Raw genomic sequence first — 25,740 nt, 5'->3', positions numbered from 1 at the left:
TGAAGCCTGATGCTCATGGAAGTTCTAAGAACATGGTAGCCGAGTGTTTGGACTGAGAGTTGTCACTGTCTCTGGGAGGAGAATACCAGTGACTGGGATTCACTTGAAAACCTCCAGGGACTTGCTGAAATTCTCCTTCATGTACCTTTGGAAGAATTAAACTCACTGTGTCAACCATTCTTCAAAGGATTTCTCAGGCCCCCAAGGGAATGAGAACAACCTTTTGTGGAAAGAGGGGCTGGGAGGAGGGAGGCAGCCTGGCATATAGCTGACCACATTTACTCCTGTTCTGTCCATTTGCATCCGGTGCCTGGCTCTGGGTGGTACTGAAGAAGCTTAGCAGATTATCAGATGCATCATTTCAACTGGTAGTTTTTGATGTTTTATGGATTACCTGTTACTTTCTTACAGTGATTCTCAAGCTCCTCCTCCAAACTACCCCAAGAGTGCAGTGAGCATGACCCCCAGACTCACAGGATAGCATCAAGCCTCATGAAGCAAACCCGAGATGCGTTCTGAGGTATCCTAATATCTGATAAAAACTCTTGCATATTTTGATTCTTATATAGCTCTGAGTTTGTTTTACTGTGGAATACAGTGGATGAGGGTGGGATGATTTGGGAGAATGGCATTGAAACATGTATAATATCATATATGAAACAAATCACCAGTCCAGGTTCGAGGCATGATACAGGATGCTCGGGGCTGGTGCACTGGGATGACTCAGAGGGATGGTATGGAGAGGGAGGTGGGAGGGGGGTTCAGGATGGGGAACACGTGTACATCGATGGCTGATTCATGTGAATGTATGGCAAAACCAATACAATATTGTATTGTATTGTATTACAATATTGTAATTGCTTCTTACCCAAGAAGCAGTATATTCCTATTCAGTGAAAAAGCTGATAATCACCTCCACTTATGAGTACTCACCAAAATGCCAGGCATTTTCTAAAATGGTTTCACACACATCTAGTTCTCTTAGCCACCTCATCACCACCATTTCAGAGAAAAGGAAGCCAAGAATTGTCAAGGTCACAGGGTTATAAGGAATGAGGTTGGATTTGAGCCCCATTTGCCTGACACCAAAGAACCCACTCTCTGTTAGAGCATCACTTTTTTTGAATGTCTCAAACACATTTTTAATTCAATCTGACTAAAGTAATATGGGGGGGGGCATCCTCTTAAAATGGATACCCTTTTATCCACTAACTCTTGAAGGGGATCAGAGGGGAATCTATGAAGTGTGATTTGCCTCCTTGAACTTGGAAGAGCTCAGGGGAAAGTGATGTAGAGACTGAGGTTCCTTATCCCTCAACTATGGAAACAGGCAAACAAGGTTCTCCCACCAGTCAGGCTGCAGCGGCCAGTATGTGCTCTGTGCTTAGCCAGGTGCACTTGGGAAGTTCCAACACAATCGTGATGATTAACACACACACACTACTATGTATAAGACAGATAATCAACAAGGACCGATTGAACTGCACAGGGAACTATACTCAATATTCTGTAATAAACTAAATAAGAAAAGAATCTGAAAAAGAATGGATACGCGGGTATGTATAACTAAATCAAATTGCTGTACACTTAAACTAAGACAGCACTGTAAATCAACCCTGCGTGCCTGCATGCTGAATTACTGCAGTCGTATTTGCCTCCATGCAGCCATAAGGACAGCAGCCTGGCAAGCTTTTCTGTCCATGTGGGTCTCCAGGCAAGAATACTGGAGTGGGTTGCCAGTGCCCTCCTCCAGGGGATCTCCCTGACACAGGGATTGAATCCTTGGCTCTTACACCTCACCTGCATTGGCAGGAGGGTCCTTTACCACTAGCACCACCTGGGAAGCCCCAAAATCTATGCCAGCATGTCCACATTCCTTCTGCTGGACTTCCTGGTTCTCACAAGTTCCCAGAGGCGGTGGAAGTGACCATGCTGACTGGTGTGCTTCCTGCAGTCCTTTCCTCCCCCTCATGTCAAACTTCACATGCACATTCTTCTTCTGCTCTTCCCCACATCCGTGCGTTTACCCATATACGCATTTAGGCAACATTCATTTCTTTCTTTCTAAGACTTTTACTGGCACATAGTTGGCTTACAGTGTTGTGTGAGTTTCAGGTCTACAGCAAAGCGATGCTATTACATGTACACATATACTCATTCTTTTTCAGATTCTTTTCTCAAATAGGTTATCTCCTATCAGTTTCTCATATAGGATATTGAGTAGAGCTCCCTGTGCTGTATAGCAGGTCCTTGTTGGCTATCTATCTTGTAAGTAACAGTATGTGTATATTCATCTCAAGCTCCTGTTCCTCGCTCCCATTCCCTGGTAACCATAAGTTTTTCTACATCTGCAACTCTGCTTCTGCTTTGTAAAGAAATTCGTTTGTACCCTTTTTTAAGATTTTGCGTATAAGTGATTTCATATTTGTCTTTCTCTGTCTGACTGGCCTTGATAATCTCTAGGTCCATGATAATCTCTAGCTCCACCCATGTTGCTGCAAATGGCATCATTTTGTTGTTTTATATAGCTGAGTAATATTCCACTGTATATATGTACCACATTTTCTTTATTCCTCTGTCGACAGACATTTAGGTTGCTTCCGTGTCTTTATGAACTACTTTTTTTTTTTTAATTTTATTTTTAAACTTTACGTAATTGTATTAGTTTTGCTAAATATCAAAATGAATCTACTTTTTAAGCACCTACCAGGTACTGAGTATGATAGTAAACAACACAGAAATGATATCTGCCTTCACAGAGAGATGTCAAGTAGAGAGAAAGGACTCAGAAAAGTTAAAAATAAATGCACGTATTTTCTATTTTCCATATTTCTTTTTTGATATTCACCTTTTGGAAACACCTAAGCCTCCCTGTAGTGACAGAACTTTCCCTGAGAAGAAGATGAGGTCACCATTCTGTTCTCTGTCACACTTACACCTTCCTGAAATAGTCTTTCTAGACTCCAGCCTGAACAACATGATCGGAAATAATCTTACGTTGCGCGTGGGCTCTTTCCGAACCCCACAGCCCACTTTTGGCAGGTTGTACTCATAGCCTAGAAGCAGTTGTTGGATTGCTTGTTAGCTCCAGCAATTAAATAACCATTGCTTAAAAAAGAGTATATGGATCAGTTGGAAGCAGTAGGTGCTACATGTTGGATATAAAGTTGCCTGGACTTGCTGTGTCTGGTGTTGATAAGGTAGCAGATGGTCTAATAGACTCCATCCTTGAGCAGCTAAATTGGTAGGTCTTGGTTTAATAATCTTGTGTTCTAATGATTTAGGCAACTGATGAAAAGCGGTGCAATTACTCACTTGTAATGATGCCCAGTTGGCCTGGATGGAAGGGCACTCACTCCTCATGGTGGGATGTAATTAACTCCTGGTCCCCATAAACAGGACTCTTTGTAGACAGACTACCTTGATCAGACACATTTACCTTTGTGTTAAAATTTAAAAGCATTTTCCAAGTGAAAATGGCTCTTTGTTATTTACTTAAATCACATTTTCTAACCGAATGTGGTTGTAATGTCTCTGTTTCAAAAACATGTCCATGAACATAATTTCACTGGATTCTAAAATATGTTGCTGGGGGAAAGGTTCATGTGTTATGAAATGGTTCATGTGTTATGAACCATTTGTCATTGGAAGGGCTATCTGAGCCACAGAAAAAATCTGGAGGGCAGTTAGAACCCAGGTATCCTGAAATCCCCACCCAGGTGTACTCTTCTGTCTCTTCTACCCAACAGTTTCTTCCTGTCTCTGCGCAACTTCTCATCTGCTGTTCAAGCATGCTGTGTGACCTGTGGACTTAACTTATATCTTCTCCTGTTTTTCACTTAAACTTCTGCTATGGATAAATTGCGTGGTTTGTACACGGTCAAAATATAGGCAGTAATTAATTACACTTTAATATCCCCCATGATTCGATGTGACTTATACACAGTACTAACAAACATTTGATAAATAAAATTGCTTCTTAAAAAGACTGATTTGTAAGATCAACACACAAAAATCAATTGCATTTTTACTAACCACAAACATGTAGAGGGCAAAATTTAAAACAGTATCATTTATAACTACTTCAAAGGAAATTAAACACTTAGATACAAACTTGATAAAACATGTTTAGACTCTGTATGAAGGAAACTACAAAATTCTGATGAAAGAAATGTGAAAAACCTAAAATAGCTGGGGAATACACTCTGTTCATGGATCGAAAGACCCAACATACTAAAGATGTCAGTTCCCCAAACTGACATACAGATTTAACATAATTCCTATGAAAATTCCAATAAAATTTTTCTATAAATATAGACAAACTTATCATAAAATTTATATGGAAATATGCACACAATTTATCTATACAGTAGCTAAAAAAACTTGACATAGAAAAATAAACTGGTAGGAATCAATCTATAGCCAATGTGAAGACTTATTGTGTAGCTATAGTAATCAAGACTCTGGGTCTTGGCAGTGGAATATATAGACAGACCAACAGAAGAGAGTAAACAATCCAGCAATAGAATAGAATTCATTCAAATATGCCAAACTGGACTTTTTATAGGTGCAATAGCATTTTAATGGATGACGTTTATTTAGCCTTTTCAACAAGTGGAGCAAACAAACAAAAGAACTAACTTTACCTAAGCCTCACATGTTATAAAAAATTATCTCAAAATTCATAATGGACTTAAAAGTGAATCAGGAAACCTTTTAGATGTAAACAGGAGAAAATCTTTAGGCCCTAGGAGCAGGTAAAGTCATTATCCAAAAAGAAAAATTTGTAAGTTTGACCTCATCAAAATTAAAAATGAACCCTGTTAAGAGAATGGAAATAAAAGCTACATTTTGAAAGACTACATTTGCAAACCACATCTCTGACAAAGGCTAGCATCTCAAATATATGAATTGCTCTCAATTTAAAACAGTAAAGCAAACAATCCAATTAGAACCTGGGAAAAAGGCATGAGGAGACATTTCACCAAAGATATACAGATGGCAAATAAGCACATGAAAAGATGTTCAACATTATTAGCCATGAGGGAAATGCAAATTAAAACCACAATGAAGTATCACTACACACCCATCAGAATGATTAAAATAAAAAATAATGAAAATGCCAAAAAGCTGGCAGGATGTGGAGAAACCAGATGATTCATACGTTGCTGATGAAATTGTTCAGCCACTCTGGAAAACAATTTAGTGGTTTCTTTAAAAAAAGAATCAAATTATCATACAACTCTGCTGTTGCACACCTGGGCATTTATCCAGAGAAATGAAGACTTGTGTTCACATACAAATCTGTATAAGAGTATTTATAGCAGTTTTGTTCATAATAACTGTAAACTGGAAACAACTCAGATGTCCTTCAACTGATAAGTGGTTAAACAAACCATGAAACATATGTATCATGGAATAGTACACAGCAGTAAATAGGGATGAAGTATTAATTCAGCCAGTGGTCTGGATGAAATCCAGAGAATTGTGCTGAAAAGCCAGTCGCAAGAAGCTACTACAAATGTTTTCATTTGATAACATTTTGAAATAACCAAGTCTCAGAAATGGAGAATTATTGATCTGTTTTCAGGAGGGAATGAATGCAGGCAGGAGGAAAGGGGATGTGATGAAGAAGGGTACCATGAAGCATCTCTGCGGCAAGGGGGCTGTTCCTGTCTGTACTAATTTTTTTAAGTGTAAGAACATTTTCAACTATAGCCTCCTTTAATTCAACTGAAAAATATTCAAAGAAAAGAAATACGTGATTTCAAAATGTGGTATCATTGTCAGTATCCTGGTAGGAAATATCCGTTACCTAGAAGTTGGCTCTTAGTCAAATTAATTAGCCGTTTTGTCCTTCAATTTTCTCACCTGTAACTTGAAGTCATGAATTAAAGATAGTTGTAAGGATTCTTTATATTTTCAAGTTATCTACATCACCATCTGATAGTCTGCAGTAATTTATTCAGATTTGACAGCAGATTTTGAAACTTACAACCAAACTTCATTTTAAACAATTTTGTATTTGTGTATAGTTGCTTTCAAATGTTGTGTTAGTTTCTACTCTACTGCAAAGTGAATCAGCTATACATATACATATATCCCCTCTTTGGGGGATTCCCTTTCTATTTAGGTCACCACAGAGCATTGAGTAGAGTTCCCTGTGCTATATAGTAGGTTCTCATTAGTTATCTATTTTATACATATATTCAATAGTGTATGTATGTCAATCCCAATTTTCCCTCCTTTCCCCTCTTGGTAATCATAAGTTTGTCCTGTACGTCTGAACTTCTCAGAATCGAATTCCTGACAATCACTGGGCACAAGCTGACTGCTGTCTCTTCCTGGGACCTCTTCCCAGTTGGATGGATCACAGCATGTATCGCATGGTGTGGGTTTAGACGGTCAGACAGATGTAGGCTTATGTTTCCTGCCAAGCATTGACATACACTTAAGCAGATGTTAGGGATAAGGTTTCTGCTGTTGTTTTTTTGTTTGTTTTTAGCTCTTGGCTTCCAGTTCCTGGGATGCATTTGTTTCTTTGGCGATATGCTGCATGATTTTTCAAACTGGGAAAAACCCTTCTGGCAACAGCTATTTTTTTAAGTGTAAGAACATTTTCAACTCTAGCCTCCTTTAACCCAGCTGAAAAATATTCAAAGAAAAGAAACATGGGGTTTCAAGCAGAAGAAAAATGGAATTGAGAACCCCCTTGCAGACTCAATGGTGATTTCATTCTGTCTTCACCCTACACAGCGAGAAAATAAACATTGGGATATCTGTAAAGCTTTAGCACTTCAGGACAGCTCTGAGGAACCAAAAAGCACCAGGGGAGCATTGGAAGAGATTTATTTTTTTGATTGCTAAGGAAATTTTGCAGACTTAATTTCATTTGCTTCTTGAAAATTCCACATCAGACACTTGGGTTTGCCTAACATGGCAGCTGGCCTATAGGGTCTGAGATTGTGTACTTTCTGCGTTTACTTGTCAAGGAATGGCATCTTAGTGATGGTGCTAATCTGAACTGGCACCCAGATGAAAAGTTTCTGGGACTTCCCTGGTGGTCCAGTGGTTAAGACTTCATCTTCCAATGCAGAGGTTGCGGGTTCAATTACTGGTCAGGGGCTAAGATCCCACATACCTCACAGCCAAAATGCCAAAACAGAAAACAGAAGCAGTATCATAACAAGTTCAAAAAAGACATTTAAAATGATCCACATCAAAAAAGTCTTTCAAAAAAAGTCTCTTAAGCACTGGGGAAGTATTGAATTGTGTGTTTTGGGGTGAGAAGGTGGTTCTGGGAGAGTTAGATGGGGGAAAAGTTGCAAACAATATTATAATACTGTCAAAGATGAGCATTCCTGAGGATCTATCTGGAAAACTCTCTCTGAAGACAAACAGAAGATTTTTGCACTCATCCTCAGTAACAAATCCTGTGTACCCACCTCATTTCTTGGGTCTCTAGTTAACATGCCTGGTACACAGAGTTTGACACAATAAGGCTTCATGGTGAGCATTTAACATGCTTATTACAGGACAGCAAGAAATGAATGGGTGAATGAATAAATGAATGAATGAAAGATTCTACTTCCTACTCCCAGGCCAATTACTAGAATGAAAAATCTAAAGCCAATGTGTGGTGGATGGATTCTGATTCTAGAATAGGAAAGACATAAATCTGATGCCTTGCTGTATTACTTACTGGGAGTGTGTATTCTGCAAGTTTGTTAACTTCTCTGAGACTTAGATACTGTATCTAATGATGAAAAGAATAAGAGCACAAATTTCATAATGCTGCAGTAAGGACTTACATATTCTTATACATTTCATAATGCCTGGTATGTAATAAACTATAATATAGATTGGCTACTGTCATCATCACCATCATTTATAGAACAAATTGAAGTAGTCAATAAACTTCCCACAGAGAAAACTCAGGCCAAATGACTTCATCAATGAATTCTAACATGTAAAGATGAAATAACATCATTTATACACAAATTATTCCAGAAATTACAAGAGGAAAAAACGCTTCCATTATTCTGACTCCAAACCAAAGATGTTCTAAGATAAGAAAATTACAATTTATAGCCACACTGTCCTGAATGCACCTGACCTCAGAAGCTAAGCAGGGTTGGGCTTGGTTAGTAGTACTTCAATGGGAGAAAAGAAAATTACAGACCAATATCCCACAGAATATGCAAAAGACACCACCTTTATGGCAGAAAGTGAAGAGGAACTAAAAAGCCTCTTGATGAAAGTGAAAGAGGAGAGTGAAAAAGTTGGCTTAAAGCTCAACATTCAGAAAACTAAGATCATGGCATCTGGTCTCATTACTTCATGGGAAATAGATGGGGAAACAGTGGAAACAGTGATAGACTTTATTTTGGGGGGGCTCCAAAATTACTGCAGATGGTGATTGCAGCCATGAAACTAAAAGACGCTTACTCCTTGGAAGGAAAGTTATGACCAAATTAGCATATTCAAAAGCAGAGACATTACTTTGCCAACAAAGGTCCATCTAGTCAAGGCTATGGTTTTTCCAGTGGTCATGTATGGATGTGAGAGTTGGAGTGTGAAGAAAGCTGAGCGCCAAAGAATTGATGCTTTTGAACTGTGGTGTTGGAGAAGACTCTTGCGAGTCCCTTGGACTGCAAGGAGATCCAACCAGTCCATTCTAAAGAAGATCAGGGTGTTCATTGGCAGGACTGATGCTGAGGCTGAAACTCCAATACTTTGGCCACCTCATGCGAAGAGTTGACTCATTGGAAAAGACCCTGATGCTGGGAGGGATTGGGGGCAGGAGGAAAAGGGGATGACAGAGGATGAGGTGCCTGGATGGCATCACTGACTCGATGCACATGAGTTTGAGTGAACTCCGGGAGTTGGTGATGGACAGGGAGGCCTGGCGTGCTGGGATTCATGGGGTCACAAAGAGTCAGACATGACTGAGCGACTGAACTACTACTACTACTATCCCACATGAGCATAGAAGGAAATTATCTTTAAAAAAAGATAGCAAATTAAATTCAACATTATATAAAAAGGATAATTCAAGATTGTTGTTCCTGGGGCATGTTATTTTAAAATCTAAAAATCAGTGGAACCACTATAACAGATAAAAATATACATATGATTATCTCCACAGGTGCAGAAAAAGTTTTTGATAAAATCAAACATACATTCATAGTAAAAACTTAAGCAAACTAGAAATAAAAGGGAAAGGATACAAAATAAACCAAAAGAAAATAGAAGGAAATAATTAACTTAAAAGCTAAGACTAATAAAGAAAACAAAAATTAAGAAAGACTGATAAATGAGATTAAAATAAGCTTATTCAAAGACCTGAGTATACTTTATATACTAAAGTAAGATCATAAATGAGGAAAATAAACAAAAAATATACATTAGGAATGAAATAGGAAAGAATTACAACAATTATGAAATAGGTTCCAATAATGTTAAGTAACATTTTGCATCCCTTTTGTCAAAAATTTGAAAATCAAGTTTGAGTGAATGACTATATAACCAAAATAAAATGGGAAAAATGCTCAAGAAAAAGAAAAGTCAAGTAGACTGAAATCCAAAGAGGAAAATGAAGGTTTGTCAAAGATCTACCATTTGAAAGGGTGCCAGGCTCAGAGTATATCTAATAGGTAACTTCCATGTTATTGAGACCATAAGGTGAACAAATTTCTTACATCAAGACGAGAAGTGATAGCACTAAAAGAAAACTGCTGCTGAGTTATTAATTACTTGCATACATACAAAAAATTCCAAACAAAACATCAGTAAATCCAATGCTGAAAAATTAACAGAATAACTTTCAAAACTGAATCAGCACTTTTAAAAAATCTGTGATACATTTAGTTTCTTAATGTATGTAATGAAAAATGTTATTGTAGAAAGTGGTACCCAAAAGGGCAATAAAAATATTAGGATACCTAAGAAACTCTGAAATTGTATTTAAAGACACCAAGTAGTGTCTAAATAAAGAGATATGCCATACTGCCAAATGGAAACACTAAATATGTAAATTTAAGATGATTCAATATAAATCCCAGTCATTTCATATGTGTGTTTTTTTCACTTGACAAATTGATTTCAGAGTCCTTTTGAGAGAATAAATGAGTAAAATAGCCAAGGTAGTTTGGAAAGTGAGTTATAACGAGAAGATTAACAGTGTCAGGTGAACCAGTTATAGGAACAAAATCTCTAGAAATTCAAGAATGAGTAGAAAGTTAATATATACTAAAGATAATATTTTAAATCCTAGGGAGAAAATGGATTGAAGTAAATTGTGTTAAAGCAATCAGGAATCCATATATAAGGAAAATAGGCGCTAGCTTATATACAAAAATTAATTTCACCTGGATTAGAGATGTAAATGTAAGACCAAAATTTGAAATGTATTAAGAGAAAATGTTTGGGCATTATTTTTCTAAGTTTGGGGTTGGGAAAGCTTTAAAATTCAAAATTCCAAAGCCAAAACCTAATAAATATAACTGTGTAAGTATTAAATGCTTTATTAAAGCAAAGAATACATCAATAAAAATAAAAGTGGGAGACTAGGATAAAACATTTGGAAAATATTAGAAATAAAGGATTAACAATCAAAATATAAAATGGGTTTATATAAATGAATATGAAGAAGTCAATCTAATAGAAAGCTGTATGACGCAATAGGCAATTCACACAAAAATGAACACAAAGGCCCAGTCGATATGGAAAAAGAGGGAAAACCTGGACAGTGACTGTGGAAATGCAACTTTTGAAAACAGTAAGAAGGCATTTTGCTTATCGGCAAAATTTTTAAAGGTTAAGAGCTAATATAGGCAAAAGTTCTAGAAAAGAAGCATTCGCAGTTATTAAAAGACTTACAAGTATAACATTTTGAGGAAGAAGTTGGCAGCAACAAATCTAACTTAAGGAATTTCTGCTCAAGTAATAGTGTCACAAGTACATAAAGATATATGTCAAAACATATGCACTGTAGCAGCAGGTTACAGTGGAAACTCTTTAAACGTCATCAATAACAGAATGTCTACATAAAATTATGCTACAATAGTGGAAAATGCCCATACAAAAGAATGAGATAGATCCATACTAGCAGACCTGAAACAGGGCCAGGGTGTGATTTTAAGAAGTTTCAGGACTGTATGTCCGGCATTGAGGCAGGCTGGGACCTGGGATCTGAATCACTTAGCTGCAGTGCTTGCACCTGGACAAACATCTCCTCTCAGCAATAAAATACAAAGAAACTAGAAGGAACTAAACCAGGTAGCTCAGCTGGTAAAGAATCTGCCTGCAATGCAGGAGACCCAGGTTCGATCCCTGGGTTGGGAAGACCCCCTGGAGAAGGGCATGACAACCCACTCCAGTATTCTTGCCTGGAGAATCCCATGGACCGAGGAGCCCATGGACCATGGCGGGCTACAGTCCATGGGGTCACAAAAGAGTCAGATATGACTTACCAACTAAACAACAAACAACAAATGGACAAGATATGAAAAAAACAAAAAGACCAACTGCCACTTCTGAGAAGCTGGGAGCAAAAGCAGGGGACTGCACTCAATACCACCAAATGGATGAGCACACCACCTAAGCTACCCCTTCAGCCCAACCCTTAGACACACCCCTACCCTCACCCCATGAAAGGAACAATCTCACCCCACCTCAATGAGCGAGCAAGGGAATCTGTTTATTGATCTCACTGCCCTCTGCTGCAGCAGGAGCCCCCAGTAAAGCCTTGCCTGAATTTCTTGTCTGGCCTCTTTTCAATTTCTATTGATAAAGGAGACCAAGAACCTGGGTCCATAACTGTATGAGTCCACTGTTGCATAAAACTTATAATAGATGGTGTAGTGGGTGATCTCTTTATACTCATTTGGTTATCTTTATGTTCATCTTGTTATCTTTAAGTCTTCCTTTTGGCTTCTCAAACTTCTCCTCTACTCTTCAACTTCTCCAAATCTTCTTTAAGCTCTTGTGCTCCTGAGCAAAGTAGAAACTCAATCTACCCTTATCTGGAACCACTTAGAACCAGCAAGAAGTACCTAGGATTCTCACTTTCAAGAAGGGAACACCTGGGTACTTTAAAAATATATAAAAATATACAAAATTTGTGTGTGTGTGTGTGTGTGCGTGTGTGTGTAGTTTAACTGATATTGCAGTTAGAGAAAAAAAAATAAAAATATTTCTCAAGTTGAATAGAAATTCTAAATCTGGTTGTTGGTATATAGAAGATACATGATTCAACCCTTATGCATGTATTTATTGAACATTCAGTCCACAGATCCTCACTGAGTGCTTACTGTATGCCTTGCACTAGTCTAACTGCTGGGAATACAGCAGCAAGGTGAAGTACCTACCTTGATTGTGTTGTTCAGCTGCCCAGGCATGTCCAGCTCTTTGCAATCTCATGGACTGCAGCACTCCAGCCTTCCTAGCCCTTCACTATTTCCTGGAGTTGGCTCAAAGTCATGTCCATTGAGTCAGTGATGCCATCCAACCATCTCATCCTCTGTTGTCCCCTGCTTTCAATCTTTCCCAGCATCAGGATCTTTTCCAGTGAGTCAGATCTTTGCATCAGGTGGCCAAAGTACTGGAGCTTCAGCTTCAGTATCAGTCCTTCCAATGAATATTCAGGACTGATTTCCTTTAGGATGGACTGGTTTGATCTCCTTACTGTCCAAGGGACTTGCAAGAGTCTTCTCCAGCACCACAGTTTGAAAGCATCAATTCTTTGGCACTCAGCCTTCTTTATGGTCCAACTCTCACAACCATACATGACTACTGGAAAAACCATAGCTTTGATGATACAAACTTTGTTGGCAAAGTGATGTCTCTGCTTTTTAATACACCGTCTAGGTTTGTCATAGCTTTTCTTCCAAGGAGCCAGCCTTTTAATTTCATGGCTACAGTCACCATCCGCAGTGTTTTGGGAGCCCAAAAAAATAAAGTCTCTCACTGTTTCCATTGTTTCCCCCTCTATTTGCCATGAAGTGATAGGACCAGATGCCATGATCTTCGTTTTCTGAATGTTGAGTTTTAAGTCAGTTTTTTCACTCTCCTCTTTCATCTTCATCAAGGGGATCCTCTCGGCTTTCTGCCGTAATGATTGTGTCATCTGCATATCTGAGGTTGCTGATATTTCTCCGGTCAATCTTGATTCCAACTTGTGCTTCATCCATCTCTGCATTTCGCATTATGTACTCTGCATGTAAGTTGAATAAGCAGAGTGACAATATACAGCTTTGATGTACTCCTTTCCCAATTTTGAACCAGCCCACTATTCCATGTCTAGTTCCCCCACCAGGGATCAAACCCATGGCCCTGCATTGGAAGCGTGGAGTCTTAACCACTGGACTGCCAGGAAAGTCTTGGTTCCACCACTGTTTTTTGAGCATAGTTCATGTGCCAGGCACTTTCCAGACACTAGAAATAGAATAATGAACAAAATGGACACAGATCATACCCTCATGGACCTCACATGAAGAGGGTAAATACGCAAATAAATCAGGCAACTGGTAGTTGGGAAAGTCTCCACTGTAAGTAACATTTCAGTGGAGACTTGAAGGAAGCTTCAGGGCAAGCTGTTGTTGATGTATCTGAGGGCTGTGTACATTAGACAAAGAGAATAGGCAGTGCAAAGGCCCTGAGGCAGGACGGTGTTTGACATGCTTGGAGGACCCATGTGGCTGGGACAGAAAAGCTTGAGAGGGGCCAGCCACATAGGGAGAGCCCTGAGAATGGGGACCCTCACTTCAGTTCAGTCACTGAAGTCACAGTTCAGTCACTCAGTCATGTCCGACTCTTTGCAACCCCATGAACTGCAGTCCACCAGGCCTCCTGTCCATCACCAACTCCTGGATTTACTCATACTCATGTTCACTGAGTTGGTGATGCCATCCAACCATCTCAACCTCTGTCGTCCCCTTCTCTTCCCGCCTTCAATCTTTCCCAGCATCAGGGTCTTTTAAAACGAGTCAGCTTTTTGCATCAGGTGGCCAAAGTAGTGCTGTTTCAGCCTCAGCATCAGTCCTTCCAATGAATATTCAGGATTGATTTCCTTTAGGATGGACTGGTTGGATCTCCTTGCAGTCCAAGGGACTCGCAAGAGTCTTCTCCAACACCACAGTTCAAAAGCATCAATTCTTTGGTGCTCAGCTTTCTTTATAGTCCAACTTTCACATCCATACATGACCACTGGAAAAACCATATTGTTGACTAGATGGACCTTTGTTGGCAAAGTAATGTTCTGTTTTTTAATATGCTGCCTAGGTTGGTCATAACTTTCCTTCCAAGGAGTAAGCGTCTTTTAATTTCATGGCTGCAGTCACCATCTGCAGTGATTTTGGAGCCCCCCAAAAAATAAAGTCTGTCACTGTTTCCACTGTTTGCCCATCTATTTTCCATGAAGTGATGGACAGGATGCCATGATCTTAGTTTTCTGACTGTTGAGTTTTAAGTCAAATTTTTTACTCTCCTCTTTCACTTTCATCAAGAGGTTCTTTAGGGAACCCTAGGACACGACATTTCCACTGGGTCAGATGGGACAGCACTGGTGAGATTTAAGAATAGTGTCATGACCCAACATGATTTACAACCATCACTCTGTCCTTCATAGTGTCTAGGCTGTAGGAAGACCCAGTGGATGCTGGGGCCAGTTAGGAAGCTGTTGCAATGACCCAGGTAAAAGATGATGGTGGTTCAGGAATCATATTCTGTGTCTATTTTGAAGAAGACAGGCTGATGTAATTTGCCAATGGTTGTGCTGATGGGAGGGTCAATGGTAAAGAATCCACCTGCCAATGCAGGAGATTCAGGAGATGAGAGTTTGATCCCTGGTTTGGAAAGATCCTGGAGAAGGAAACGGCAGCTCACTCCAGTATTCTTACCTGGGAAATCCCATGGACAGAGGAGCCTGGGGGGCTACAGGGGTGGTGAAAAGTTGAACACGACTGAGGTTGTGTTCACATGCTGATGGTTGAGTATGGCAAAAATGATTAAAAGGGCTACTGGAATGGAAAGCCAGTAGATTCTGCCACTGCTATGTATATAACTTTTTGTATGCCTTTCACAATGCTTGGCACACCTTAAATGTTCAACAAATATTTGCCAAATGCAAATATTTTAACCTTTTTAGAGGGCTAATCTCAGAATTTTTCTCACTCTACCAGACACCCACCATAAATGATGAAGCAAATTTAGGGAAAAACCCAAATTCTAATAGCACACACCAAGACTGTGTTTTCCTCTGACTCTTTGTCAGTGACACAACTTCTGGAAGCTTAAGGAAAAAAATATACTGCAAGGACACTTGTTTGTGACATTATTAATAGAACTTTCCAGAAGAAACCAAGTACAAAAATCTCCCATCCAACCATGATGGAATTTACCTGCTGTGTAAGTGGCTGTTCAGACCAAGTCATTTTCACACTTTTGTGTGGGAATCACACGAGGGCATATTAGGTGCGAAAAAACAATTGAGGTGGTAGCCGTGTGTAGGAGATGGAAAAAGGAAGAGAAGAAAGAATTTTTAAAAAGATTTCTCCAAACTAGCAAACAGCAAAATTCGTGACAGAAAGGCTGTCACCATGGACTCAAGTTCAAGATGCTCAAGGCCATCTGCCAGATGAAGAGCTGTGATGTAGAGACAAGTGACTCTTTCTAGCCTTTTTTTTTCTCAAAAAATAACCCTGGACTTTCATTCTTTGAGTGTCTCTGGACATATGGGTTGGTACAACATAGAATTAAAAAGTTAGAAATGAGTTCAGTGATATGGGTTAGCTAAAATGTTCATTTGGTTTCTCCAGTAGGATGTATGGAAAAACCTGAATGAACTTTTTAGCCAACCCAATATGTTAGGGTCTAGTCCAGTTGTTAAATGATTTTGTGTTCAATGAAAGCCCTCAGGAAACAAGAAGATGGTTCTAAACCCCAGTCCTCCTGACACCAAGGATGGGGGTCTTTCATTCATTCCCATCTCCCTAACCACAAATGCTTATTTCTCTACCACCACCGCCCACCCTTGGAGACTAAATTGATAATCTCACCAACGTGAGACTACTCATCTCACCCAGCTTGAAACTCTTTCTCCATGGGCCCTTGAACCCGAAACTCCATTAGACACAAGTGAGATTCTCAGACAAATGTTACCTAGGCAAATTAAGTGACACTTGGGCCTTGGAAAGCTGGAGTAGGTTCAAGCACTGAGTTTTCAAGCATCCCATCCAAGTCAGTGGGCAGCCTTCCTTTCCAAAGGTTGAAGGAGGAGAAGCTCAGCACCGAACAGTCTGCAATGAGCTAGCACTCTCAATTCATCTCCTTCCTGTGGCTCCAGCAGGGAGAGGATTTCATTAACAAAAGCCAAGCCAGGTCAGACCCTGCCGAAGTTATTGATTGTCTTCTCTGAGGGCCCATATACTCCAGCCCCCTCCTTGGTTCCCATCAATACTGTCCTTCCAAGTCCAAGATGATTTTCTGGCCCTTGTTTTGATGTCTTTATTCTTTCTATTAACTTACTCCTCTTAAGGAAAAATTTGGAGAAAAAGAAATTATCAACATAAGGAAAAGTTAAAAGCAAGAATGACCAACAACAGCTCTAAGGAAAGATAAAGATTGAAGAGTGGTGATTTTTTTAATGTTACAATGATTAGTTTTAAAATCTAGCTTCTTCTCTGAAGTTTGGAAAAAAGCTACCAACAACACCAATTTATGGGGATATAGACTGAGCTGGATCCTGCTGAGGCCTCATTGAGTCTTTAGTCACTAGATAATGTGTGTTACTTCTAGACCTGCTGAGCTTTATTTTGGACAGTGGGATCTGACAGGATGATCTCCTTGTGTTGACTGCAAAGAGCATCCATGTTTAGGAGGTTGGAAAGAAAGAGGCGATTATACTCCAGTCACAGAATTTCTTTTTGCAGCCAGCATACGTGAGAAATGCAAAAACTAAAGAGAAGCCTGGCACTTTAGCCATTTTCCTTGGGAACCTCACTGGTTTCCTCAAATGCTCTTCATTGCACTCTGCCCATCTCCTCTGTTTTCTGACTTTCTACCATTTAGACCAGCTCTCTGTTTGCAGTCTGGGCTGAAATACCCCTTTTCTTGCCTGGAGGGACAGGACTAGAACTGATATTTCTGATATTTCAAAGCTCAGATGAGCCCTCTCCCAGCTTTGGTTAAAGCCTAATTGGATCCGATGTTGCATTGCTTTAAAAAATAATTTTTAAAACCACCATGCAGGAGGAGAAGGGTTATAATAGAAAAGATGGTGGCATTACAGCCATCTAGTCAAAGCTTTGGTTTTTCCAGTAGTCATGTATGGATATGAGAGTTGGACTATAAAGAAAGCTGAGCACCAAAGAATTGATGCTTTTGAACTGTGGTGTTGAAGAAGACTCTTGAAAGTTCCTTGGACAGCAAGGAGATCCAACCAGTCCATTCTAACAGTCCTGAATATTCATTGGAAGGACTGATGCTGAAGCTGAAACTCCAATACTTTGGCCACCTGATGTGAAAAACTGACTCATTTGAAAAGACCCTGACGCTGGGAAAGATTGAAGGCAGGAGAAGGGGATGACAGAGGACGAAATGGTTGGATGGCATCACTGACTCAGTGGACATGACTTTGAGCAAGCTCCGGGAGTTGTCGATGGACAGGGAAGCCTGGTGTGCTGCAGTCCATGGGGTCGCAAAGAGTCAGACACGACTGAGCGGCTCAATTGAACTGAATGTGATCAATAGAAATACACACAGCTCGTAGCAGGCAGTCATGGAAGAAGCCAACTTCTCCATGAGCTGAGGATCCCCAATTTTTTGAGAAAATTGAACAGGTGCTGTGGGGTGTGATGGCAGAAATGTCAACAGAATGAATAGAGAGACCAGGCATCCCTTTTCTCCAATCTTTTTTCCTGCAAATAAAAGGAAAGCTAGAGATGTTGCCCTGGGCACTGGACTGTGGATTCTGGCCATCCCATTACTTCCCTCCAGAGAACTGGGGGGATTTGTAAAGAGTTAGGAGGATTTTGTAAAGAGAACTAGGGGATCTGAAAAGAGTTGTGCCAAAGTGTACAGTCACTCTGCCCAGAGGAGTATTTTTGCTAAAGGGAGTGTCGGAAAGGGAGGTAGGGGAAGAACCCTATACATTGTTTTGCTCAAATGCAGAAATGAAAAACATCTAGCTGTAAAACTCGATTTCCTTCGTTTCTGTATTTTGCTAAGCTAGTGAGTTATAAAGAACCACAGATGAAAAAAAAATTGTTTTTCTTGCAGGAATTCACAGGAGTTTCGTATATATACATTCTCTTTCATGTTCTTTTCCATTATGGTTTATCACGGGATATTAAATATAGTTCCTGGAACTCACCATTCTTGAGTAAACCATGATGACTGGATTTTCTGTCAGAAGGAGAAAGACAAATATCATATAATATTGCTTATGTGTGGAATCTTAAAAAAAAAATGACATGAGTAAACTTATTTACAAAACCAAAATAGACTCACAGATTTATGGTTATCAAAGGGGAAGGTGGGAGGATAGATTGGGAGTTTAGGACTGACGTTTAATTAACACTACTATATTTAAAATAAATAATTAACAAGGACCTACTGTATAGCACAGGGAACTCTGCTCAGTGCTCTGTAATAATCTAAATGGGAAAAGAATTTGAAAAAGAATAGATACGTGCATGTGTATAACTGAACCACTTTGCTGTACACCTGAAACTAACACAAGATTGTAAATCAACTATAGTCCAATATAAACTAAAAAATTTTAAAAATAAGTATATTCACACATACATCCTTTTTTACAAAAAAAAAGTGTTTTTGCACAAATGTGAGTAAATTTGTAGAATACATTTGCAAAAGTGAAAAAGTGCTGTGCTGTGCCCAGTCGTGTCTGGCTCTTTGCCACCCTATGGACTGTAGCCCACAAAGCTTCTCTGTCCATGGGGATTCTCCAGGCAAGAATACTGGAGTGGGTTGCCATGCCCTCCTCCAGGGGAGCTTCTCAGCCCAGGAGTTGAACCAGGGTCTCCTGCATTGCAGGCATATTCTTTACCAGCTGAGCTACCATGGAAGCCCAGAAGTGAAAATATTGGGCTCTAAATTATAGGCCTTTACAGTTTTAATAGATAGGGCTGGATCCTCACTTTCCAAGTTATTTTAATTAGCATTCTAACCATTGACCCATGGGAGACTTGCATACTATCTCCTATCACGTGTCAGAATCTTCAGAGCTTCGCCAAATGCGTAGGTAGAGCATGCTGTCTGATCCTTTCAATTTGTATTTCGTTAAGCTAACAGCATTCTTCCCCAACTGGCTATTGATTTGTATTTCTTTAAATTAATAATAAAGCTCTAAATTTTTCTTTTTTTCTTGATGAGTCTGGCTAAAGGTTTATCAATTTTGTTTACCTTGTCAAACAACCAACCTTTAGTCTCAGCGATCTTTTATTGTCTTTGTCTCTATTTCATTTATTTCTGCTCTGATCTTTATGATTTCTTTCCTTCTACTAACTTTTGGTTTTGTTTGTTCTTCTTTCTCTAGTTGCTTTAGGTTCTAAATTTCCTTTTAATGCCTCTATGGTCTACTTTCTTCTCTTTTTCTTTTGAGTAGTGCAAATTCTACTTAAGGCGTTGTCCTCAAACCATCAGCTGTGACATTACCTGGGAGCTTGTTAGAAGGGCAGAATCTCATGCCCTACCCCAGGCCTGTCTGAACCGGAATCTGCATTTTACAAGATCTTCAGCTAATTTGTAGGCACATTTCATTTGGGAAGCACCATTACAGATAGTCTCCCCTGGCCGTAATCTAGAACTGTACCCAACTTGTGCCTGTCATTAGCAACACTGTATCGTGTATGTCCAAGTTAAAAACTTCCAAAGCATTGAACTTGTTCATGTGACACAGTTCTGTGGTGCTTGGCTATGAAACGGTTACTGTCATCGCCATGGTTTGGCTTATCCCAGCCTCCTCCCTTCCTCCCCACCCCTACCCCTAGGGCCTAGACAGTCTATTTATAACTTGTACAACTGTCATCTCTCCACACGTCACTTCTTTATTAATGGGGTCTATGCAGCTGATGATTTAAGGAAAGTGTGTGTAACCAGGTCATGTAAACACACAAAACTACCACCAACTGGTTAATGCATTCTCTATTCATCACATGCACTTAATCAGGATTTAAACATCCTGGGCTCAGAAAGTTGACTTATAATTGTGAATCTAGAGCTCAACAAAGAAAGAGCAATTTCCCTAATTCTGTAAAACAGACTGATATCATTGCCTCTTGGCAATGCTTGGTAAAGAATCCCCTTAAAAAACAGATTTACAACAATAAGAAGGATCCTTCTGTATTAGTTGGCTAGGGTTGCTGGAACATGCACTGGGGAGCTGAAACAATACACATGTATTTTCTCATAGCTCAGGAGCTAAGAAGTGCAAGTTCAAGGTGTCAGGAGAATTGATTTCTTCTGAGGCTTCTCTTCTTGGTATAGAGATGGCCATCTTTTGTTTTTCTTTCATATTTAAAACACTTTTCTAGTGGTAAAAACACTTAACATGCGATCTACCCTCTGAATTTCTAAGTACACAATACGATATTGTTAATGACAGGCACAAGTTGTATACAGACATCTAGAACTTGTTCACTTTCCAAAACTGAAATGATATACTCACTGAATAGCAACTCACCAATTCCTTTTCCACATTCCTCTTGGCAATCACATTTCTTTTTGGCTTCTGAGGTCTGACTATTTTAGGTACCTCATGTTAAGTAGAATCATACAGTATTTGTCCTGTGATTGGTTTATTTCACTTAGTTGAATGTCCTCCTGATTCATCTGTGTGGTCGAATTTAGCAAGATTTCCCTTTAAAGGCTGCATAATATTCCATTACATATTCATCCCACAGCTTCTTTGTTCATTCATCCTTTGGTGGACATTTAGGTTATTTCCATATCTTGACTAATGTGAATAATGCTGCAATGATTATGGGACTGAAAATATCTCTTCCAGAAAGTGATTTCAATTCTTTGGTACACACACCCAGAAGTGGAATTGCTAGATAATTTAACTTCATTTTAAAATGTTTTAAGGAACATCTGTAGTTTTCCATAGCATCTGCACTATTTTACATCCCTAACCAACAGTGTACAAGAACCTCAATTTTTCCACATCCTCACCAACATTTGTTTTCTTTTGACTTTTTGATAATAACCGTCCTCACAGGTGTGAGGTGACATCACGTTATGGTTTTGATTTATATTCCCCTGAAGACCAGTGTTGTGTTGAGCATTTTTTTTTATATATTATGTTCTATACAGATACTTAATGCTTCATGCTATTCTTCATGTTTGTTGGCTATTTTAAATCTTTTTGGAAAATGTGTTTTCAAGTGTTTTTGCCCATTTTTAATCGGTTTATTTGCTTTTTTGCTATTGAGTTGTAAGCATTTCTTATATTGTTTGGATATTAACCCTTTATCGTATAAACTGTTTTCAAATATTTTCTCCCATTATGTAAGTTGCCTTTTCACTCAGTTGATTGTTTCCTTTGCTGTGTAAAACCTTTTTAACTTGATGTAGTTCAATTTGTGTATTTTCACTTTTGTTGTTTATGATTTTGAAGTCATATCCAAGAAATCATTGCCAAGATGGATGTCATGAAGCTTTTCCCCTAATTTTTCTTCTAGGATTTTTATAGTTTCAGGTCTTATGTTTAAGTCTTTAATTAAAGAGTTGATTTTTGTGTCTTATGTAAGATGAGGGTCAAATTTCATTATTTTGCATGTGAATTAGATGGTCATATTCTCCCTGCGTTTTCACATGAGTCTTCCCTCTGAACCAATCTGTCTTCAATATCCTCTTCTTATAAGGACACAAGTCATATTAAATTAGGGCCCATTATAATCACTTCATTTTAATTTAATTACCTCTTTAAAAACTGTGTCTCCAAAAACAGTCACATTAGGTTGGGACACAACTCAACACCTTCCAAATAAAATGTCTTGATTTCAAGACTAAGGATGTAAAGACTGGTTTCCTTTTGTGATTTTAGTGAATATAAGTGCTATTAAAGTATTCTAGAGAAAACATACAATGGAAAGCAAGACATTGTATGATTTTGGGTAAAGAGTTTACCTCAATTCTTCATGTTCCATTTTTTCTGTGTATAAACCAGGAAACAAATGTATTCCCTATTCTCTCTGAACTTTTCCAAAAGACCGCAAAATTTCAGTCTTTACCAATGGTTTTTGTTAATATCAAAATCTTGTGTTTATTCTCTTCTCTGTGGTCTTCATTGCAGTGTAGCCATTTCCCACTTGTGCCCAATGATCACAAGTTCACAGCAGCCCCAGGGTCTGGGTGAGCGAGCAAGTGCTCTGCCACCATTTTGCTGATAAGGAAATCAAGGAGGCTAAGGAAACTTACATCTCCAAAGTCACAGGTAATAAATTGTGGCTTTAAAAATAGAATCAATTTCATTGTTACATCAAAAGAGAATGAAATACCTAGGAACAGACCCACCTGAAAACTATAAGATGTTGATAAAAGAAATTAAAGACAACACAAACAGATGAAAAGATATACTGTCTGCTTGCATTAGAAGAATCAACATTGTTAAAATGGCCATACTCTCCAAGGCAATCTACAGATTCAATGCAATCCCTATTGAATTACCAATGGCATTTTTCATAGACCTAGAACAAAAAATTTTAAAATTTGTATGGAAACACAAAAAACCCTGAATAGCAAAAATAATCTTGAGAAAGCAGAACAGCTGGAGGAATCAAGCTCCCTGACTTCAGACTATACTACAAGCCTACAGTATTCAAAACAGTACAGTACTGGCACAAAAACAAATACAGATCAGTGGAATAGCATAGAAAGTCCAGAGATAAACTCACACATGTATGGTCAATTAATCCATGACAAAGGGGCCCTGAATACACAGTGAAGAAAAGACATCTCCTTAATAAGTGGTGCTGGGAAAACTAGACAGCTACATGTAAAATAATGAAATTAGAATATTCTCTAACACCATACAAACACACACACATACACCCACAAATTCAAAATGGATTAAAGATTTAAGTGTAAAACTAGACACTATAAAAATCTCAGAGGAAAACACAGGCAGAACACTCTTTAATATAAATTACAGCAGTATTTTTTAAAAATCTGTCTCCTAGAGCAACAGAAATGCAAACAAAATAAACAAATGGGACCTAATTAAACTTAAAAGTTTTGTAAAGGAAAGGAAACCATAAACAAAATGAAAAGACATCCTGCAGACTGGGAGAAAATATTTGCAAATAATGCTACTATGAGGGATTAATTTCCAAAGTATACAAATAGCTCATACAGTTTAATATTTTTAAAAATGCAATAAAAAAATAGGCAGAAGACCTAGATACACATTTGTCCAAATAAGACATACAGATGGCCAACAGGCATGTGAAAAGATGCTCAATATCACTAATTATTGTTGTTCAGTCACAAAGTCATGTCCAGTTCTTTTGCAACCTAATGAACTATAGTCTGCCAGGGTCCGCTGTCCATGAGGTTTTGCAGGCAAGAGTACTAGAGTGGGTTGCCATTTCCTTCTCCAGGGGATCTTCCTGACCCAGGGATCAAACCCATATCTCCTACATTGGTAGACAGATTCTTTACCACCTAGCCACCAGGGAAGCCCCATTACTAATTATTAGAGAAAGGTAAACCAAAACTACAGTGAGGAACCTACCACCTAACACCAGTCGGAAAGGTCATCATCAAAAAGTCTACAAAGAGTTTGTCCTGGGGAGGGTGGAGAGAGAGGAACATTTCTGCACTCCGGATGGGAATGCAAATTGGCTTAGCCACTGTGGAGAACAACATGGAGGTTTCTTAAAGAATAAAAATAGAATTGCTGTGTGATACAGTAAACCCATTCCTGGTCATATGTCTGGAGAAAACTCTAATTCAATAGCCAAGACATGGAAGCAACCTAAATGTCCATTGACAGAGGAATGAATAAAGAAGATGTGGTATATATGTGTATGTATGTATGTGTATATATATAGTGGTATACCCAGCCATGAAAAAGAATGAAATGACGCCATTTTCAGCAACATGGGTCATATTGAATGAAGTAAGTCAGAAAAAGACAGTATCACCTGATATCACTTATATGTGGAATCTAAAAAAAAAAAATATGCAGATGAACTAATTTACAAAACAAACACAGAATCACAAACATAGAAAACAAACTATGGTTACCAACGGGGAGAGAGAAGAGGGCAGAGGGCAGATAAATTAGGAGTTTGGGATTAACAGATACACACTGCTGTTGCTGCTGCTGCTGCTGCTCCTAAGTCACTTCAGTTGTGTCCAACTCTGTGCGACCCCATAGACGGCAGCCCACCAGGCTCCCCCGTCCCTGGGATTCTCCAGGCAAGAACACTGGAGTGGGTTGCTGTGTCCTTCTCCAATGCATGAAAGTGAAAAGTGAAAGTGAAGTCGCTCAGTCGTGTCTGACTCTTCGCGACCCCATGGACTGCAGCCTACCACGCTCCTCCGTCCATGGGATTTTCCAGGCAAGAGTGCTGGAGTGGGGTGCCATCGCCTTCTCCCAGATATACACTACAATATATGAAATAGGTAGACACTGCAATATATGAAATAGGTAGACAACAAGGTCCCATAAAATAGGTAAACAACAAGAGAACTATACTCAATGCCTTGCAACAAACTATAATGGAAAAGAATCTGAAAATGTATATATATATATATATATATAGTGAAGGTGATACTTGCTCAGTCGTGTCTGACTCCTTGCGACCTCATGGGTACAGCCCACCAGGCTTCTCTGCCCGTGGAATTCTCCATGAAAGAATACTGGAGTGGGTAGCCATTCCATTCTCCAGGAGATCTTCCTGACACATGGATTGAACCTGGGTCTCCTGCATTGCAGGCGGATTCTTTACCACCAAACCACCATGGAAGCCCGGATATATGTATAACTGAACCACTTCGCTGTGTACTTGAAACTAACACAGCACTGTAAATCAACTAAACTTCAGTAAAAATGTTCTTAAATGGAATCGATTTTTTTCTGGCCTATTCTCTAGCGATATTTTAACTACACTCTTAACATATCACAATTTTGAGCAGCAGTTTTTGATGTGAAATAGGATGAGAGGACACTATTCTGAGACTAAATAGCTGGAAGCACTAAGAATCTTAGCACTTTTCTCTAGAACTGGCCCCCATTTCCCTAAGGGTAACTAGAGTAGAGCATCTTATTAATAGCATGGCTTCAGTGAGAGTAGAAATATTGCCGTCATCATGTATCTTTAGTACCTTTCCAGGCACTGTGTTTATAGAATGATGGTGACTCTCTCCCACAGATGAGTCATGTTCTGTGGTTTAGATATGTTTCCTCAGCTGATAATCATGAACTGATTATCATTATGGCTTTTTCCTGGGCTGGTTTCAATGCTGAATTTGGTTTAAAGAGTGTGCTCACACATCTGTTGTCTTGTAATATCCTTTGACAACTTAATTTCTATTGGGTTGTTGGGCTTTCACTTATTAAGCCCCTTAGGTAGTACTGGTATTTACCCTGCGTATTAAATGGATTGTAAATATTTTTATGGAATATTTGCCACATGAAAGTTAGTTTTTGTTTACTTTTCATAGTAAAAATCTGTTGAATTTTACCTTGTTTCTGAATTTAATGATTTT

The sequence above is a fragment of the Bos mutus genome, chromosome 22, assembly GCF_027580195.1.
Source record: "Bos mutus isolate GX-2022 chromosome 22, NWIPB_WYAK_1.1, whole genome shotgun sequence".
In the NCBI taxonomy this organism is placed as follows: domain Eukaryota; kingdom Metazoa; phylum Chordata; class Mammalia; order Artiodactyla; family Bovidae; genus Bos; species Bos mutus.
Note: the sequence above shows the minus strand (reverse complement) of the source record.